Here is a 22,000-nt window from a genome sequence, read left to right as displayed (position 1 = left end):
ATGCTCAAATTGCTGCACACTGCCCTGCCAGAGAATGAAGATATCAACTGTGAAATGTGCCCATAATTGGGCACGTTCACTGAGACATTCTCTGAAACCAAAAAAGACATGGGTGGCCTCCCACCAGCCCAGAGTGAGATTAGCATAACTGGGGGCACAAGGGCTCCCGATAACGGTCCGAGCTGGTGAAAGAAAAATGGTCTGAGCTGGTGGAACAATTTCCAATTAAATAAACAAGAAATTATGTGTCATTGTAAATCGCAGCAATCTGAGGACAAATTCATTATGAGGTTTCATCTGAGTTCCCTTGAATGCCAAATAGTATGCAACTGCTCTAAGTCCCACCTTGTTCGGGATTGATGAATAGAGCACTTCTATATCCATACTTGTTAGTAGGGTATCACCCTTAACCACGACCCCCTCGATTTTCTTCAAAAAGTCAGTTGTATCCTTCGTATATGAGTGGAGGGATAGAACAAATTCCCTCAATACTTGATCGATGTAGATTCCAAGGTTTTGTCCCAGACCTCCTATCCCTGCTACTATGGGTCGTCCTTTCAGGGGAGTAACCCCCTTGTGGACTTTGGGCAGGGCATAGAAGGTGGGGACAATAGTAGTTTTAGGTAGCAAAAATTCAAATTCTTGATCACTAATAAGTTTACTCTATTTTGCCTGTGCTAGAATGTCTACCAGCTCTTGTTTATATTTATTTGTAGGATCACTAGAATCTCGTAAGTCGATCTATCATCAAGTAGCCTATTGCACATGTGTACATATTGACAGTCCATAACTACTATGTTACCCCCTTTGCTGCTTTGATGATAAGATGTTCATTAATTTGAAGTTGTTTCATCGCTTTCTTCTCTTCATTGGAAAAATTCATTCTAACCGCAGACAGTAATTGTTCTTATGTTTTTGATCACCAACTCAAGGAATATATCAAGACATGATGCTTCTCCCAAAGGTGCAAAAGACTTGTTCTTCAGTTTACAGGTAGTGAATGGGCCTTCACCTCTATTTCTAGAGTTTTCATCAAGTAAAGAGGACAAGTCAAGTACTGCTGGAAGTTCATTTAAACCAATCCCCAACTCTTGGCACTGTTTTCTATCTTGATTTTATGAAATTAATGCCATTTAAGTTTGCTCACAAACAGATAAAGGTCCTTGGTCCAAGTGAACCATTCAAAGTTCCCTGTTGGGACAAATGAAAAGCCCCGACCAAGGACCCTCACGTGTGAGTCCGTGAGGCGGCACTGAGACAAATTAATTACTTGTAGGGATCCTTGCTGGTATCCCCCTGGTTGTCCCCCCCCCCCCCTAAAAAAATCTGCAGCAATGGCGAATCAGAGGAGCCCTCGCCAGACTGTATTGACCAACAGAATAAAGAGATCATGTCTTTTTTTTACCATGAAGTACACAGCGAATAAACCAAACTACTAGAAATTTGTTTTTGGTAGCAAGGTACATTTTATAAAGCTCCTGGATAAAGCCGCTCCTGGGAAAACGCGTCGGAGTTGTAGGGTGAGTCCTGCTTTTTTTGCATGAGCCTGCCATTTGTATTACCTGCTGCCTACCACAAGAGGACATAGTCTACCACAAGAAGACATAGTTTTAAATTAGAGGGGTAAAGGTTCATGCAGTAATATCAGGAAGTATTACTTTACTGAGAGGGTAGTGGATGCATGGAATAGCCTTCCTGCAGAAGTGGTAGCTGCAAATACAGGGAAGGAGTTTAAGCATGCATGAGATAGACATAAGGCTATCCTTCATATAAGATAGGGATAGGATTCAGATTATTGGGCCGACTAGATGGGCCAAATGGTTCTTATCTGCTGACACATTTTATGCTATTCTCACAGTTATTTCCTGCTATTCTCATGGTCACCTTCTTTCCTTTTTATGTACTTTGATTTATTTCACGTATTACATGAGCATATTTTTCTTATGTATTCATTTAGCACTGGTTGTTGCATCTTTTTCATTTATTTGAAACTGCACTTTGATAGCATTATCACTTTATGCAGCGAAGCCAGGCTTCTGTGCTATATATCTATGTAATATCTATTTATCTATTTGTCTCCTTACTTATACAGGTCATCTTACCCCAGTACTCCCTCTCTTTTAATATATATTTATATATACTATTTTATTGCTTAATTTTGTATGCATACCCTTTATTAAATATTATAAAATATTTTTAACTACTTTATATATTTTAGTAGTTTTTTTTCCTTGAGGTTTCACATGCTGGTGTGTTTTACACACCTTTAGGTGTTATGGTACATTTTATAATAAAATTAAAAGTGACTTACAAAGTACTGGTGTTGCAAAAAACAAACCCTGATATGGATCTATGGATACAAACAAATAAAAATAGTTATGGCTCTTAGAAGGTGAGGAGGAAAAAAATGAAAACTGGCTGTGTCTTCAATGCCAAAATGGGCTGTGTCCTTAAGAGGTTAAATCATGTTCTTTTTATTTAAGTACAATTCATTAGAATTCTTTTAATACCATGTATGCTTATATTTTTTTATTTGTTTTTTTCTTTAATTTCGTTATTTTAGTTTTGCTAGTAATTGTTTGTAAAGAAGATTCATACAAGTCTGCAAATCACATTTTATTACACAATACAAAATTTCAGCTCTTTTGAAAATGTCTTTAGGTATAAAAGGTAGGATTTATTTTCATAGAATGTTCTTACATTCTGTTTACGCCACTGACATTGACTGTGGCATCTAAGGGGAGAAAAGGCTGGAATTGGTGATACCCCTGATTTCAGGCCATTACAGCAGTGCATATTACAGACAGTATGTGCTACAGATGGTACAGGTATACACACTGTGACCCAGATTTGTCAATATGTCTAAGACAAAAATGGTGATAGATCTGGTTTAGACATAACTGTAAGTCCATAGGCAGGAACCAACCATTAACGTGGTGCAGGATAAAAAACGCTGCTTCTTTCTTGCAAAAACAGTCCCACTCTTGTCCATAGATTGTGTGTGTTGGTCTATTGAAGTGAAAACAACTAAGCTGCAGTATTACCCAGAACCTGTGGACAAGTGTGGTGCATTTTTTCTAATCATGATCCTCCTTTTTAACAAAGGACATAGTTACTTCCATTTGTCAAAAAGAGTTAAAGGAGTACAAGCAGACATACTGTATAACTACTAGTCCTATTTAACCCCTTGAGGACTGAGCCCTTTTTTGCAAATCTGACCACTGTCACTTTATGCATTAATAACTCTGGGATGCTTTTACTGTTATTCTGATTCCGAGATTGTTTTATCATGACATATTCTACTTTAACATAGTGGTAAATTTTCATCGTTACTTGCATCCTTTCTTGCATGAAAAATCCCCAAGTTTCATGAAAATTTAGCATTTTTCTAACTTTGAAATTCTCTGCCTGTAAGGAAAATGGATATTCCAAATAAATTATATATGAATTCACATACAAAATATGTTTACTTTATGTTTGCATCATAAAGTTGACATATTTTTACTTTTGGAAGACATCAGAGGGCTTCAAAGTTCAGCAGCAGATTTCCAATTTTTCACGAACATTTCAAAATCTGAATTTTTCAGGGACCAGTTCAGTTTGAAGTGGATTTGAGTGGCTTTCGTGTTAGAAATATCCCATAAATTACCCCCATTATAAAAACTGCACCCCTCAAATTATTCAAAATGACATTCAGAAAGTTTGTTAACACTTTAGGTGTTTCACAGGACCAGCAGCAAGGTGAAGGAGAAAATTCTAAATATTCAATTACAATCGCATGTTCTTGTAGAGCCATTTTTTGAATTTTTACAAGGGGTAAAAGGAGAGGAATCCCCCAAAATGTGTAACCCCATTTCTCTCGAGTACGGAAATACCTCATATGTGAACGTAAAGTGCTCATTGGGTGCACTAGAGGGCTCAGAAGGGAAGGAGCGACATTGGGATTTTCGAGAGTGAATTTTGCTGAAATGGTTTTTCAAGGGCATGCCGCATTTGAAAAGCCCCCATGGTGCCAGAACAGAAAAAAAAAAAAAACACAACAACACATATGGCATACTATTTTGGAAACTACACCCCTCAAGGAACGTAAAAAGGGGTACGGTGAGCCTTAACACCCTACAGGTGTTTGACGACTTTTCGTTAAAGTCAGATGTGTAAATTACTTTTTTTTTTTCACCAAAATGCAGTTTTTTTTCCCCCAAATGTAATTTTTTTTACAAGGGGTAATAGGAGAAAATGCCCCCCAAATTTGTAACCCCACATGGAAATACCCTATGTGTGGACATCAAGTGCTCTGCTGGTGCACTACAATGATCAGGAGAGAAGGAGCCACATTGAGCTTTTGGAGAAAGAATTTGTTTGGAATGGAAGTCGTGGGCCATGAGCATTTACAAAGCTCCCGTATTGCCAGAACAGTGGACCCCCCCCCCCACATGTGACCCCATTTTGGAAACTACACCCTCACAGAATTTAATAAGGGGTGCAGTGAGCATTTACATCCCACTGGCATTTGACAGATCTTTGGAACAGTGAGCTGTGCAAAAGAAACATTTAATTTTTCATTTTCATGGACCACTGTTCCAAAAATATGTCAGACACATGTGGAGTGTAAATGCTCACTGTACCCCTTATTACATTATGTGAGGGGTGTAGTTTCCAAAATGGGGTCACATGTGGTGTGGGTCCATTGTTCTGACAATATGGGGGCTTGGTAAACACACATGGCCTTCAATTCCGGACAAATTTTCTCTCCAAAAGCCCAATGTTGCTCCTTCTCTTCTGAGCATTGTAGTTTGCCCGCAGAGCACTTTACATCCACATATGGGGTATGTTCTTACTCAGATGAAAGGGGGTTACAAATTTTGGGGGGCTTTTTTCCTATTTTTCCTTGGGAAAATGAAAAATCTAGGGTAACACCAGCATTTTAGTTAAAACATTTTTTTTCCCATCCAACATTACCAAAAATTTGTCAAGCACCTATGGGGTGTTAATGCTCACTTTACCCCTTGTTACGTTCCGTGAAGGGTGTAGTTTCCAAAATGGGTGGGTTTATATGTAGTGTTTTACCCTTTATTATGTGTTAGTGTAGTGTAGTGTTTATAGGGTACATTCACACTGGCGGGGGGTTACAGTGAGGTTCCCGCTAGGAGTTTGATCTGCTGCGGAGAATTTGCCGCAGCTCAAACTTGAAGTAGGAAACTGACTGTAAATCCGCCCAAGTGCATGGCGAGACAGCCGTTTGCTGTTCGTGCATGCTGGGAGTTGTAGTTTTGCAAGATTTAGAGGGCCACAGTTTAGAGACTACCGCACAGTGATCTCCAAACTGTGGCCCTCCAGATGTCGCAAAACTATAAATCCCAGCATGCCCAGACAGCAAACAGCTGTCTGGATATGCTGGGAGTTGTAGTTTTGAAACATCTGTAGGGCTACAGTTTAGAGACCACTGTATAGTGATCTCCAAACTGTAGCCCTCCAGATGTTGCTAGGCAACTCACCAACTCACTTAGTCTGCACCAGGGAGCCTGCCACAAGTCATCGCTGCCCGCTGCCGCCGCTGATCGCCACCGCTGATGGTAAGTGACTTCTGGCGCCGGTCACCGGACAGTTCCCCCGTTCTTTCCGGACTACTGTGGGGGGGGGAACGGGGAAACTGAACTTTATCTCCCCACCCCCTATCTGCTATTGGTTGGTCGCTTCTGGCCGACCAATTGCAGGGATAGGAGGGGTGGCACCCCTGCCACCTCACTCCTATCCCTTCAGGGGGATAGTGGGTGTCTTGGACAGCCCCGATCCCCTTTATTTTCTGGGTCACCAGAGACCCGCATGACCCGGAATCGTTGCAGATTGCCGGTCTAAAATGACCGGCGATTTGTGGCGATCGCCAACATGGGTGTCTCAGGATCCCCCATCGGCTATGTGCTGGGATGCCTGCTGAAGGATTTCTGCAGGCATTCCAGTCCCCTGGAATTCCCACGGGCGTACCCACATACCCTCAGTCCTTAAGGACTCTAAAACCAGGGCGTATAAGTACACCCTCAGTCCTTAAGGGGTTAAAACAATGTCCTTTAATCTGAACCTGTTTTTATCTAGATCAATCTCCAATTCAAATGGTAAAAAAAAAGAAATTTTGTCCATATAATCATCCATTTCCCAAAACACATTTATTGTGGGAAAGCTGACTGCTAAAGCAGGACCCTTTGCCACTGCACTTTCTGCGATATTCAAGATCAGGCATTTACTTAAAGGGGTACTCAGCTTAATCCTTCCACTACTTATCAACTGCTGTATGCTCCACATGAAGTTTTTTTTTTCCTTTCTGTCTCACCACAGTGCTCTCTGCGGAGACCTTTGTCCATTTTAGAAACTGTCCAGAGTAGTAGCAAACCACTGACAGAGGTGTCAGCAGAGAGCACTGTGGTCAGACAGAAAAAAATATAAAAATGATACAGCAGCTGATAAGTACTGGAAGGATTAAGATTTATAAATATAAGTAATTTACAAATCTGTTTAACTTTTTGGCATCAGTTGATTAAAAAAAATGTTTTCAAATGGAGTACTCCTACCCAATAACTTCATTGAGAAGGAAAATACGCAGCAGCAAATATGCAGCAAAATATGCCACGTGTGACTCTTAAACCTGATATTTAAGTCTGCATCCACATCTAATAACTATTGTACAGTTTATATGAAATAAGTTCATGATTTATAGTCTGTACTATACTTTTGTGAGCACACAATTCTGCTGGCTTCAAAGCTGATGCATTTTGGTGCAATTGTTTGCATGTAAACTTTTCAAAACACTTTAAAATTACAAGCAAAGACCTGCTTTGGATATTTATCCAGTTCTCTCAAACAGTTAAAAACTCCATAAGGTGCTACATCTATAAAAGTAAATGGGCATAGAAATGCAGCAAAAAATTAAAAGTCTCATTATGCTTTTATGCTAATAAATCTACTTAGAGACTCAAAATGTGGTATCCCAGAGCTATCCAAGTTATCTTTTGCTACTCTGAACAATGTTTGAGTGGATGTGGACTGAAAGGTTTCCTGTTGTGTTCTCAGGTCTATCTCTTTAACCTTTTCACAACCCAGCAAATTTATGTTTCCTTTTCTGGTTAAAAAAAAATAGAAAACGTAAAAAAAATTAAAGGGGAACTCCGATGGAGAAAAAAAAATTCTAATCAACTTGTGCAAGAAAGTTAAACAGATTTGTATATCACTTCTATTTAAAAATCTTAACCCTTCAAGTACTTTTCATTTGCTGTATACTACAGATAGACTTTCCAGCCTTACAACAGTGCTCTCTACTGACACCTCTGTCAGGAACTGTCCAGTGCAGGAAAGGATTTCTATGGGGATTTGCTTGTAATGTGGACAGTTCCTGACACAGACAGAGGTGTCAGCAGAGATCACTGTTGTCAGGCTGGAAAGAAATTCACAAATTTCTCTGCAGTATACAACAGCTGATAAGTACTGGAAGGATTAAGATTTTTTAAAAGAAGTAATTTACAAATCTGTTTCACTTTCTGGCACCAGTTGGTGTGAAAACATTTGTTTTCTACTTCTTTCCACCGGAGTTCCCCTTTAAAATATGTTCATTGTCATGTTATGACCCTTATAACTTTTTTTTTTCACCTACAGAGCTGTGTTAGAGTTTATTTTTTTTTGTGCCAGAGCTTTTTTTTTTTTTTTTTTTGTAGCTATGGCTTTTTAATCACTTTTTATAAAAAAATTTCTGCGACGTGATGTGACCAAAAATCTGAAATTTTTGCTTTTAGAAGTTTTTTTTTTACATTTACACCATTGACCATGTAGGACAGGAATGCAGTGATTTAATAATTTGGACAATTACACACGTGGCAATACCAAATATGATTTTTTTTTTACATTGTTTTAATTTAAAAAAATGTGAAAAGAGAAGTGATTAAAATTTGAATTGGAAGGAAGGATTTTTTAAAAATATAAAAAAAAAAAAGTTTGTACTCTCAGCCCCCCCCCCCCCCCCCCCCCCAAGGGGCCCATTATAAGCCATCTTACATAGATCAATGTAATTCTATTTCAGTACATTGATCTATGCTATATGTACGCAAATGCTAAAGCCTGCCAAAGCCCAACTTTACTAATCCCAGACCCAGGAAAGATTTAGAAGGAGAGGTAAGGCCCTGCGCTTCCCCTGCAACCCATCAGCACCCCATGGTTACAGAGCAGGGTTGCTGATGGGTCCACCAGATGCCTGGGATAACCGGCATTTAATGTTTAAATTAGGGGATCTATTTAGATTGCAGTTTTTAACCATTTAAATGATTGACATCAGAGCAATCTCCGATGTAAGTCATTACCGGCAGATGTCAGCTGCTGATAGCAGTAAGCATCTGCCATCTTGTGAACCCGCACCATTCTCTCCTAATCCAACCCATGATGTACCAGTATGTGAAGGGTTAGGAAGGGAAGTTTTCTATGTCTTTTTATACAGTCTGCATGCACTAAGCCTGATATAAGTGTAAGAGTTTAATTTTCAATACTTAGAACCTTGGTGCTAAGGACTGTCCTGTCTCCACCCCAATCCTCAGGGATAGGGGGTGAATCCTAAAGCACATGTTCAGTCTAGCTTTGGCATCTTATCAGAGGGCACATGGAGATTACATAATCTGCTGCATCTCTCTTACCTTTAGCTCAGAGACAATGGCAAACCTGACAGGCCCTTTTTTCACTGGAAAGACTAGATGCCACTATTACTAGGACCTGGCCTAGTCAAACAACAGACTCACGTCTGGGAACACCTTTCTGGGTACACTCAAAGAGGCCTGTATCACAGTTTGCCTGTGGAAAAGTAGATGAGGGAAGGGATATTTGCACATCTTACCACTGCATACCCCTGAGAAAACCCTTGAAGCATGTACTTATGTATTGGACATTAACTACCTCAGAAGTGTCAGTCTACTTGTACCATGAGGAACAAGCCAGGTACCCACAGAGGTTTCACATAGTTGTAGATCCAGGGAAGCCACAGCACATGTTACAAGGAAGCCACAAGTTTTGTACAATTCTTCAGTTTCAAGTTTGATATGTGGAGAAGAAAGGAAAGGATAATACTATGATAAGATTTATTTCGAAGTTTTTTAGTCTTAACTTTTTTTTACTCACTTAAAGAGTACCTGTAGTTTGCAAAAATACATTGGTTAGAAATTTGTATATTTTTAGATAAACAAAATGCTGCAGGTATTGCCTGTGTGTCTTGGATAGGACAAATTTCTGGAATTGTGCATAATCCTGGCTAGTCAATCAGCCTGCTGTGTGAGCTGAAGATGTGTCACAGAGACTCACTGCACAGAGCCCTGCTTGTCCTCAGTGTACAGAGCCCTGCTTGTCCTCATTGTACAGAGCCCTGCTTGTCCACATTGTACAGAGCCCTGCTTGTCCTGAGTGCACAAAGCCCTGCTTGTCCTCACTGCACAGAGCCCTGCTTGTCCTCAGTGCACAGAGTCCTGCTTGTCCTCAGTGCACAGAGTCCTGCTTGTCCTCAGTACACAGAGCCCTGATTGTCCTCAGTGTACAGAGCCCTGCTTGTCCTGAGTGCATAAAGCCCTGCTTGTCCTCAGTGCACATATCCCTGCTTGTCCTCAGTGTAAAGAGCCCTGCTTGTCCTCACTGCACAAAGCCCTGCATGTCCTCAGTGCACAGAGCCCTGCTTGTCCTCACTGCACAGAGCTCTGCTTGTCCTCAGTGTACAAAGCAATGCTTGTCCTCAGTGCACAGAGCTCTGCTTGTCCTCACTGCACAAAGCCCTGCTTGTCCTCACTGCACAAAGTCCTGCTTGGCCTCAGTGTACAGAGCCCTGCTTGTCCTCACTGCACAGATCCCTGCGTGTCCTCAGTGTACAGAGCCCTGCTTGTCCTCACTGCACAGAGTGCTGATTGTCCTCAGAGCACAGATCTCTGCTTGTCCCCACTGTACAGAGCCCTACTTGTCCTCAGTGTACAGAGCCCTGCTTGTCCTCAGTGCACAGAGCCCTGCTTGTCCTCACTGCACAGAGCTCTGCTTGTCCTCAGTGTGCAGAGCCCTGCTTGTCCTCAGTGCACAGAGCCCTGCTTGTCCTCACTGCACAGAGCCCTGCTTGTCCTCACTGCACAGTTCCCTGCTTGTCCTCAGTGTACAGAGTCCTGCTTGTCCTCACTGCACAGAGACCTGCATGTCCTCACTGCACAGAGCGCTGCTTGTCCTTAGTGCACAGAGCCCTGCTTGTTCTCAGTGTACAGAGCGCTGCTTGTCCTTAGTGCACAGAGCCCTGCTTGACCTCGCTGCACAAAGCCCTGCTAGTAGTCAGTGTACAGAGCCCTGCTTGTCCTCAGTACACAGAGCCCTGCTTGTCCTGCCCTCACTTCCTGTAGTGTGTTTTCCCTTAAAGAGACCCACAAACAATAGCTGCAGGGACAAGACAACATTTTTTCACCAATATATTACAAATATACATATAATATTATTATGTACATTATTTAAAAAGTTTTTACAAATGACGGGTACACTTTAAGAAAAGCTGTACATTGGACTTGTTTTTGTGGCACATCCCACAAATGATTTTAGTGAGCTTTTATGAATTTGAAGACCAAGTCAACACCATGTATTCTATGTCATGTGCCTAAACAATTTTTTTTAGTGTGGCAGTCATATAGACTGCCACATATAATTTTGCCCTTGTCAAAATCCCCCATTTTCTTGCTTCAGCTTCAACAACTGTTTGTTTACTGTCTAATATGTGCCAATTCTTGACAGGTGCCATCATTCTTGTCATTTTACCTGTCATTGGATTTGAGGTAACTGTACATGATCATATCACAGAACAGCAATAGGCTGTGCAGCTGAGAACCGCAAAGCAAAGAAAGAAACCATGTGCTTCTCTTGCATTACATTCTAAAACTACATAAGTTTGTGTTAAACACATGTGGGTTTGCTGTGTGATTCTTGGCTACACTACATGGGTGGGCAGTGGCACCTTTAAAGGGATTGTCTGAACAAGGGGTGTTTTTAATATGTGGCTCGGGCTGCTTTGAAAATTACAAAGCAGTATACTTACCCGGCTGGCTTCCCCTGTCACTGCAGATTTCTCAAGATCCCAGTCCCTGCTCAAATCCTCTTCTTTGCTACTTTCGCTAATGTTAAATGTGGATTGGAAATATCCACCGCATGTATCATCAGCAGAACTAGTGAAGAAGAGGAATGTGGTGGAGACTGGCCTCTGTGTAAACTGTCAACAATAAGGGAGTTAACTGTCTAAGTATACTGTTTTGTAATATTCAATGTAGCCCAGGCCACATATTCAGAAACACCTCCTGCCTAGACAACCCCTTAATGTTATAGCCAATTGGTGTACATTACAGTTAAAGAGACTGTCACGTACAGCCCTCACGACCTGGCGTACGGACACATCCACGCCTCTCAGAGAAGAGTGAGCGGACAAAAGAACCACAAAAACCAGCAGAATATTTACTCTACTATTCTAACTCTAAGCTGCCACCGTGGCACGTTCACTCTCGGCTCCCTTGAGCCAGTGACACAACTCAAATACACACTGTGTTTAGGTCCCCGTGCCTTCCCTGCACACGTGACCTAGGCTGTGACAGTAAAGGAGTACGCTGCTTCCACACTCACTTTCACTCACACCTATCACAATAGGCCCTAAAAATGAGTTACAAACACCCCAAAACCAGTTTACATGCCCACACACCAATACACTGCCACCATCTATCAGTAGACCGATAGAACGCCTCCAATCATGCACAGATTCTCACACTATGCACTCTATGTCACCAAAACTATGGTAACAGCATGAGCCACACATACACTTATACATCTATATAAGGCTATAGGGCTATAGGTTCGTTAGAGCATACAAGGCTACGCATTAACCCCTTAAGGACTCAGTGTTTTTCTGTTTTTGCACTTTCGTTTTTTTCTCCATACCTTTTAAAAATCATAACCCTTTAAATTTTCCACCTAAAAACCAAATTATGGCTTATTTTTTGCATCGCCAATTCTACTTTGCAGTGACATTAGTCATTTTACCCAAAAATCATCAAAAAAAAATCATTGTGCGACAAAATCGAAAAAAAACGCCATTTTGTAAATTTTGGGGGTTTCCGTTTCTACGCAGTGCATATTTCGGTAAAAATTACACCTTATCATTATTTTTTAGGTCCATACGGTTAAAATGATACCCTACTTATATAGGTTTGATTTTGTCGCACTTCTGGAAAACATCATAACTACATGCAGGAAAATTTATACGTTTAAAAATGTCTTCTTCTGAACCCTATAACTTTTTTATTTTTCCACGTACAGGGCGGTATGAGGACTCATTTTTTGCGCCGTGATCTGAAGTTTTTATCGGTATGATTTTTGTTTTGATTGGACTTTTTGATCACTTTTTATTCATTTTTTAATGGTATAAAAAGTGACCAAAATACGCTTTTTTGGACTTTGGAATTTTTTTGCGCGTACGCCATTGACCGTGCGGTTTAATTAATGATATATTTTTATAGTTCGGACATTTACGCATGCGGCAATACCACATATGTTTATTTATTTATTTTTTTACACTGTTTTATTTTTTTTATGGGAAAAGGGGGTGATTCAAACTTTTATTAGGGAAGGGGTTAAATGACCTTTATTAACACTTTTCTTTTACATTTTTTTGCAGTGTTATAGGTCCCATAGGGACCTATAACACTGCACACACTGATCTCCTATGCTGATCACTGGCGTGTATTAACACGCCTGTGATCAGCATTATCGGCGCTTGACTGCTCCTGCCTGGATCTCAGGCACGGAGAAGTCATTCGTCGATCGGACACCGAGGAGGCAGGTAAGGGCCCTCCCGGTGTCCGATCAGCTGTTCGGGACGCCGCGATTTCACCGCGGTGGTCCCGAACAGCCCGACTGAGCAGCCGGGATACTTTCAGTTTCACTTTAGAACCGCCGCTTCTAAAGGGTTAATACCGCACATCGCCGCGATCGGCGATGTGTGGCATTAGCCGCGGGTCCCGGCCATTGATGAGCGCCGGGACGGAAGCGATATGATGCAGGATCGCGGCGCGATCCCGCTTCATATCGCGGGAGCCGGCGCAGGACGTAAATATACGTCCTGCATCGTTAAGGGGTTAAAGTTATGGCTTTAATGTAAATAAAAGGTACAATACTTAATTACAAAAATTGTTAAAGAAATATACATACAAAATGTGCAAAACAGTTATATAAAATAAAAGGGGATAAAAATCAGAAAAGTTCCATACTTAACGTTGTGGAGTAAAGTCCTAATCCGTCCTGGGCCAAGGAAGAAAATAAAGGCACAAGTCCATTCAGAATGGGACCCAAACTTGTAACAACTAGATGGGGTGGGCCCACCACTTTTATGGGTGCAGCAGGGGGTTGGGTTAGAAAGGAGGTTTCCAGCTTCTTCTTAGATCAGCCCACATCATCCCACCTCCCAACCTCCTCTCAAACACAGATTGATACTTCATAAATCATAACTCCCATCATACACAACCAATGTGACATAGATGGCAGTACCCTTATTGATATGGTGACATTATAATGCACATTTTGATAGGATCCATGAAGGGGTTATACATAGTTATAGGATACATACTGCTTAGGGATACATACAGCTTAATCTATGGGTACAATGGGGTCATGTTTGGGTTCTAAGTAAAGCCTAATATTCGGGGATCATGATTCTGGGGGATATATAACTATGGCTACTAAGGGGAGCCCTGAAAACATATTTCTAAAACTGGGACATATTTCACTATATGTAAGATGTAAACTGTTTGTTCACGTTGGCACCAACTGGCAGGATATGCGCGATTACCCCAATCAGCAAACAAGCTGTCTTGAGGCTCCTCACAGCTAGGGGCCAAGGGATATGTAAAGTAACCACCAACAGAATACAAAACAGTATAGGGGGTATACAGACAAAGGAAAATAATCAGAGGACCAGAGGATATATCCATTCCAAACAGGGTCCCAGACAGCCTGGAGACAGAGATATCCACCATGTTTTTCCTAAAAATGATATCCTCAGCCTATATTCACTACAGAGACCTACCGGTATTAAATGCTGTCAAACATCAGTAGACCTGACTGATGGCTGACCTTATAGACCATGGCTGAGAAGGGCATAAGAAGGGCAAGTAGCTAAAAAGTTGAACTCTATTCATTGACCTCAATCCATCTAGATTTCCTCTTACAAAGATGCATCTTTTATTTATGTGTTAGCAGTAAATTACAGAGCTATCAGTCTTCCTTTTACAAAAACATCTGACATACAGCCTAAGGAAAAGGTCTAGACTGCTGTTTCTGCTTCTGTTTTCTTTTATCACTACACAATATAATTTGTAGCTTGGGGTAACACTCTTAGAGCCTTTAGATGATAAACTCATCTTAACCTTATAGCTATTCATGATGATATTTGATTGAATCAATATGTAAAAATGATCAGAAATAAGTATGTAATGATAACTTACATGTTGTACAGTTGTTTTATGGAAAGTCAATTGTTTCTTTATTTTGAACATTAAAAAAAATATTTTGTTGTCCATAATAGACTAAGGGTCAGTTTACACAATCATATAGCTGCCCAATACAAGCACCATTTAACCATTTACAAGCTGCTCAGCCCTCATTAAAAGGACCCTTTAGATGGGCCATGTTTTTCCAGAGAATGGCTGCCAGATTTATTGCTGCTTTGCTGTTCACTTCACTTCGATTATTGTCAACAGCACATCCTCCTCTTGTAGATCAGTCTGCCCCTTTTTCCCTCTGTATCAGTCTGCAATTTACTCTGTGTCACATACACTGTACCTGAGCCGGTGCCATGTATTTTAACCCCTATCAAATGCAAAGTGCCCTGGAACCAAGAGTGCTTTGTTAATAAATAATAGCAATAATATTATGGACGTACACATACGTCCTGCTGATATCTTATTCTGTGTAATGCTCACAAAATAAATGCCCTCATACAATGGGGTGGGGTGAAAAATAAACTGCTATGGCTCTTGGAACAAGGCAACACAAAAAAAAAAGGCGGAACAAAGGATTTTGTTATGAAAAGGAAAAGAACATAAAAAGCTATATAAATTGGGTATCACTATAATCATACTGACCCACAGAATAAATATAACCACAATGGGGCCCAGTCATTAAGGTAAAAACAGGCAGTGTTCTCAATGGGTTAAATCCCAGCAGTACAATGGGCCACAACACTATACAAAGAAAATGTTCAAGAAAAAATGAATATAAAAGACCCGGCAGATGTTGCACTCTCCCAAAACATGTTAGTCTTCATACTCATTCACAGAGTTGTTTTTCCTGTCTTGTGGTTTTAACTAATGACAGTTCAGCATTAGCTTTACTAACAGCATAATGTGCATATGTGGTCTGGTACCTTCTGTCCAGTGACATAACCCCTACTGACCATGGAAACTATGATAAATACTGATATGAAACTATAGTAAAGACACGTAGACATCCAAGTAGACATAAATACAATGTTACGTTATGCGCTCCAGCCGCATAACGTAATGGTCCCCTTCATGGTCCCTGTACCTGCTGCAGCTGACGGGGCTGGGACTGGCATCGCTGGATGAGCCCACATTCGAGCCCCAGTTCGTCACTCTCCGGGTGTTTTTCCTGCCTCCGCCTCTGCCTCTCTGGTCCGGCGCGCGTGTCCCCGTCACCGCCGGAGCTTTAAGATTTAAAGGGCCAGTAAGCTCATTAGTGTAATTCACCTGTGGCTCATTTATACATTTCTCCACCCTCCTCACTCCCCTGCCAGATCTTTGTTGCCTTGTGCCTTAGAGAAAGCGTTCCTCAGTATTGCCTTGCCATGTATCTGATCCCTTGCTTTGTGACTTTGACCTTGCTCCTCTGCCGCCTGCCTACTGAACTCCTGCTACATCTTGACTACGCTACTGTGCCACCTTCCCTGACCTTCTGCTATCCAGACTACGAGCTGCCTTATCCCTCCTGTGCCTCGCATCTTCTCAGCAGCCTGTGTGGTCAAGCCATGCCAGGGGTAGCGACCTGGATGCCGCCTGCCGCAGCAAGTCCGTCCTGCTTTGCGGTGTGCTCTGGTGAAAACCAGCAGCACCTTATATTCCACTCCCTCGTACAGTCCAAGTCATCTGCCACACAGGTCCAGTGGATCCACATCTACCGGAGTTCCTGTCTTCTGAAACGTGAGTGTTACATACAATAACATTCAATAGATTACATACCTCTGAATGTTTGACGTAGTTACAGCCACATAAGGTGACACACAGGTTAAAATTGCAATAAAAGGTTATTTCTTGCTCGTTTTTTTTTTTTTTTTATAACGAGTGCATAAATAGTCAATGAGTTGGTTAGTTCACATATGATTGCAATAAGCAGGTGAAATGGGGAGCCATAGGGAACAGAAAAGAATTGTCAAAAGACATGCGTAACAAGGTAATGGAACTTTATAAAGATAGAAGAGGTTATAAAAACATAACCAAAGCCTTCAAAATTAGTCCCAACCATAACCACTATATTTTGAGAGAGGTCAACAAGGCTTGTAACAAAAAGTATACTATTCCCTCTGTGAAGTATGCAGACTTTTGAACAGAATTTCTTTTTTGTTTATTCTTTTATGTTTTTGTCATTCAACCTACAGTGGAATATGAATCCCATACCAAACAAAGCAAATGTCTTTTGCCGGCTCACTCATGCTTTCTTTAAAACTGTTACATATATTACCAATTCTCCAAGGGTATGCAAACTTTTGAGCAGTGCTGTACTCCAAGGCTAATAAAAACCCATTGTGCACGTTTCCTTTTCATTAAAGCCATATCCTTAAAGTAGTCCTCTTACCTTTGTAAGCCACATAAATGTCAGCTGTGCCGTTTCATACATTGTACATTGAAAACATTCTTGAGTTCTCTGCTGGAGTTGAGAAATAAAATAACTCTGCAGACTCATTTCTTTCTGATTTTCTGATGCTAGTCTCAATGAGATTAGTATTAGCATCTCAAAGGCATGGCTGAATTCTCAGAGATTAAAAAAAAAAAAAAAACAGAACTAGCAATAAAGCAGAGTCTAGTCTAACGCTGTTTAATGGAACTGACATCATATGCCAGTGTCAGGTCACTGGTATTCCTATTTTGAAGCAAATGAGGCAACCATTTCTGTATGGGAGTAGGTGTAGCTTGTCACTTTACAGGCCATATGATACTATAGCAGGTAAACTCACCCCATCATATTCATGTTTTAACCCATGCTTGCCATGCTGGTCCCTAATAGGGTCAGTTTTTATCTAAGCAGAGATGTCATTTTCCTAGCAGACATGCTGATGGAGCTAACTAATTAAAAATGGTAGTAAATCAGCTTAGTGGTTAACCCCTTGGGGACCGAGCCCATTTTGACCTTAAGGACTAGAGCATTTTTTGAACATCTGACCACTGTCACTTTAAGCATTAATAACTCTGGGATGCTTTTACTTATGAATTTGATTCTGAGGTTGTCTTTTCATGACATGTTCTACTTTAACATAATGGTAAATTTTTGTTGATACTTGCATCATTTCTTGGTGAAAAATTTGAAAATTTCATGAAAAATTTGAAAATTTTGCTTTGTTATAACTTTTAAGCTCTCTGCTTGTAAGGGAAATAGACATAATAAATACATTATATATTGATTCGCATATGCAATATGTCTACTTTATGTTTGCATCATAAAGTTGACATGTTTTTACTTTTGGACGACATCAGAGGGCTTCAAAGTTCAGCAACAACTTTCAAATTTTTCACAAAATTTTCAAAATCTGAATTTTTCAGGGACCAGTTCAGTTTTGACGTCGATTTGAGGGGCCTTCATATTAAAAATACCCCACAAATGACCCCATTATTAAAACTGCACCCCTCAAAGTATTCAAAATGTCATTCAGAAAGTTTGTTAACCCTTTAGGTGTTTCACAGGAGTAGCAGCAAAATGAAGGAGAAAATTCAAAATCTAAATTTTTAACATTAACAAGTTCTTGTAGTTTTTGAATTTTTAAAGGTGTAAAAGGAGAAAAAAAATGTGTAACCCAATTTCTCTGGAGTAAGGAAATTGAAGGTGTCCCGAAGGAGCAGGCAAAGGATTCCTCGTAATGGCGCTCACACGGCGGACTTCGATGCGGACGGGCAAAGTAATAAAACGAGATACGCTTTATTAAATTAAAAATGATGGACTCCTCATTGCGAGGGGCTAGACCCCCTCTTCCTCAGGTCCAAATAAGTAAGGAAATACATCATACGTTAACGTAAAGGCCTCTGTGGGTGCACTAGAGGGCTCCGAAGGGAAGGAGCGGCAGTGGGATTTTGGAGACTGAAATGGTTTTTGGGGGGCATGTTGCATTTAGGAAACCCCTATGGTGCCATAACAGCATAAAAAAATTTTTATAATAATAATAATAAACCCACGTGGCATACCATTTTGGAAACTACACCCCTCATGGCACGTAACAAGGGGTCCAGTGAGCCATAACACCTCACAAGTGTTTGCCGACTTTTTGGTAAAGTGGGACGTGTAAATGAAAAAAAAAATGTTTTCACTAAAATGCAGTTTTATCACCAAATGAACCATTTTTACAAGAGGTAATAGGACAAAAAATACCCACCAAAAGTATGGAAATACCCCATGTGTGGACGTCAAGTGCACTGCGGGCAAACTACAATGCTCAGAAGAGAAGGAGCCACATTTGGCTTTTGGAAAGCAAATTTTGCTGAAATGGTTTTTTGGGGGGCATGTCACATTTAGGAAGCCCCTATAGTGCCTGAACATTAAAAAAAAGCCCCACATGGCAAACTATTTGGGAAACAACACGCCTCAAGGCACGTAACATGGGCTACAGTGAGCCTTAACACCCTACAGTTATTTGACAAATTTTCGCTAAATTTGGATGTGAAAATGATTTTTTTTAATTTTTTTTACTATAATGCTGGTGTTACCCCAAATTTTTCATTTTCACAAGGGGTATTAAGAGAAAAATCCTCCCAAAAATGTAACCCCGTTTCTGTATGGAAATACCATGCTTTTTGGCTGTCCGTCCATGCTGGGGGTTGTAGTTTTGCAACAGCTGGAGGCACACTGGTTGCAAAACACAGAGTTTGTTACTTAACTCAGTGTTTTGCAACCAATGTGTCTCCAGTTGTTGCAAAACTGCAACTCCCAGCATGTATGGTCTATCAGTGCATGCTGAAAGTTGTAGTTTGCAACAGCTGGAGGCACACTTGTTGCGAACCACTGAGTTAGGTAACACACTCTGTGTTTCACAACCAGTGTGCCTTCAGCTGTTGCAAAAACTACAACTCTTAGCATGCAGCTGAAGGGCATGCTGGGACTTGTAGTTATGCAACAGCTGGAGGCATACTACTAACACTCCCAGCATGCCCTTTGGCTGGGGGTTGTAGTTATGCAACAGTTGGAGGCACAATAGTTGCAAAACACTGAGTTTGTTACTTAACTCAGTGTTTCCCAACCAGTGTGCCTCCAGTTGTTTCAAAACTACAACTCCCAGCATGCCCAGAGAGCCAAGGACATGTTGGGAGTTGTAGTTATGCAACAACTGTAGGAGAGCTGTTTGTAGACCACTGTGCAGTGGTGTCCAAACTGTAGCCCTCCAGATGTTGTAAAACTTCAACTCCAAGCATTCTCAGACTGTCCAGGCATGCTGGGAGTTGTAGTTCTGCAACATCTGAAGGGCCACATGTTACAGAACTACAACTCCCAGCATGCCTGGACTGTCTGGGCATGCTGGGAGTTGTAGTTTTGCAACATCTGGAAGGGCTACAGTTCCAAACTGTGGCCCCCCGATATTGAAAAACTACAACTCCCAGCAAGCCCAGACAGCCTTTTACTGCCTGAGCATGCTGGGAGTTGTAGTTTGGCAACTCCTAGAAGGCAGCAGTGAAGATCACTTACCACTGATCTTCACTGCTGCCTCCGCCTCCTTACTGCAGCTGGACCCGCCGCTGCCTGACGCCGGTCCCACCACTGCCTGTCGCTGGTCCCTAGCCGCTGCCTATCCCTTTCCGCTGTCTGTCGCGGGTCCTTCGCTGGTCCGGCACCCGCAGCCATCCCCTCCCCCACTCTGCCCGGACATCCAGGGCCGGGCAGAGCGTGGATTTCAACTTTTAAGCGCAACTGTCATGAAATTTTAGTGTAATAACCTGCACACAGCCTTTGTACTGTGTGCAGGTGTTGTGTACAGCAATTATTTTACCTCATATTTGCAGGCTTTTGTGACGCTAAAAAGTGCATTTAATCAAAGCCACTGACTGTCGGATAGGCGTGGTGTGAGGTACGCGATGCCCCGCCGCTGCCACGCCCACCCACATGCCCACTTTGTATCTCAGTGCTGGGACCTCTGTGTGATTGACACACAGGTCCCAGTGCATGTGCCCTTCAACTAATGTAACATGCGCGCCGCTGCATGTCATCCAGCAAGTGCTCGCTCCTCCAGCGAGCGTTCGCTCGCGCAGCTGTCATCCTCCTCAGTGTGCCTGCGCAGGGCTAGGTGCAGAGAGCGTGTGAGCGAGCACTCGCTGGAGGAGCGAGCTCTTGCTGGATGACATGCAGCAGAGCGCACATTACATTGAAGGGCGCATGCGCTGGGACCTGTATGTCAATCACACAGCTGTTCCAGCACTGAGATACAAAGTGGGCGGGCGTGGCGGCAGGGCATCGCATACCTTGCACCATGCCTAGCCGACCGTCAGTGACTTTGATTAAAAGCACTTTTTAGCGATACGAAAGCCTGCAAATATGAGGTAAAATAATTGCTGTACACAACACCTGCACACAGTACAAAGGCTGTGTGCAGGTTATTACACTAAAATTTCATGACAGTTGCGCTTTAACCCCCCACCCCCCACCCCCAACTGCCATTGGTCCTAACCGACCAATGGCAGGGGATAGGAGGAGGTTGCACCCCTGCCACCTCGCTCATATCAACTATCGGGTTGTCAGAGATCCGATCAGCCTGGAATCGCCGTAAACCGCCGCTGAATTGATTACCGACATGGGGGGGTTCCCCCCCATGGCATTGTCACTGGATGCCTGCTGAATAATTTCAGCAGGCATCCCGGTCCGGTAACCGCCTGGCGTGTCACGGTGACCGAAATTCCCACGGGCGTACAGGTATGCCCTTGGTCCTTAAGCACCAGGGCGCAATGGGCATAGCTGTACACCCTTGGTCTTCAAGAGGTTAAAGGGGTACTCTGCCCCTAGACATCTTATTCTCTATCCAAAGGATAGGGGATAAGATGTCTGATCGCAGTGGTCCCGCAGCTGGGGACCCCTGCGATCTCGGCTGCGGAATTCCAGACATTCGTGCATGGAGCGAACTTCGCTCCGTGCCAGATGACTGGCGATATGGGGCAGAGGCTTGTGACATCACGGCCACACTCTGCTCATGACGTCATGGCCATGCCTCCTCAATGCAAGTCTATAGGAGGAGGCGTGATGTCAATCACGCCTCCTCCCATAGACTTGCATTGAGGGGGCATGGTCGCTACATCACTGGCGTGGGGTGGCCGTGATGTCACAAGCCTCTGGCTCTGCACCCAATGCTCTAAATGAACCCCGGGAGCAGCGGGATCCCCGGGATAAGATGTCTAGGGGCGGAGAACCCCCTTTAATACTAGGACTTTCAGCACTGGAATCCTGCACTAGAATTTGACCAAGGACAACATCTGCATGAAGCTTATATATGAGTGTGTTTCCTCCATCGCTCCAGTAATGTAAATGCATAACATTTCTGTAAATTGCTGTGAAATATCTTTTTTTTGTAGTAAATTATAAAACCACCAAGATATTTGCATTGTTGTTTCTCCTGGAGCAATGGGCATCTATTCTGGTCAAAGTAATATATTTTATTTTACCTGCGCACAGTATGTCCCCTAATATGGTTAAAAGTGGTCCCCATTGTTAATAATACCAATGATAC

At 42.1% G+C, this 22,000-nt stretch overlaps 1 protein-coding gene across 3 annotated transcripts in view; it reads right to left on the bottom strand.

The window, feature by feature from the left end:
* Nucleotides 1–22,000, bottom strand: part of HRH2 (histamine receptor H2) — a 128,533-nt gene that overhangs the window by 70,475 nt on the left and 36,058 nt on the right. Inside the window, exon 1 of one of the 3 annotated variants that reach the window (XM_056574971.1) lies at nt 15,601–15,687. The exons of the other annotated variants lie outside the window; for them this stretch is intronic. The gene's annotated coding sequence lies outside the window, so the exon portion shown is untranslated. Of the gene's footprint in view, nt 1–15,600; nt 15,688–22,000 lie in introns of those variants that run through there. 3 annotated transcript variants of the gene reach the window in all.

The sequence above is a fragment of the Hyla sarda genome, chromosome 4 (genome assembly GCF_029499605.1).
Source record: "Hyla sarda isolate aHylSar1 chromosome 4, aHylSar1.hap1, whole genome shotgun sequence".
Classification (NCBI taxonomy): Eukaryota; Metazoa; Chordata; class Amphibia; order Anura; family Hylidae; genus Hyla; species Hyla sarda.
Note: the sequence above shows the minus strand (reverse complement) of the source record. Positions and strands in the feature narration are given on the sequence as shown.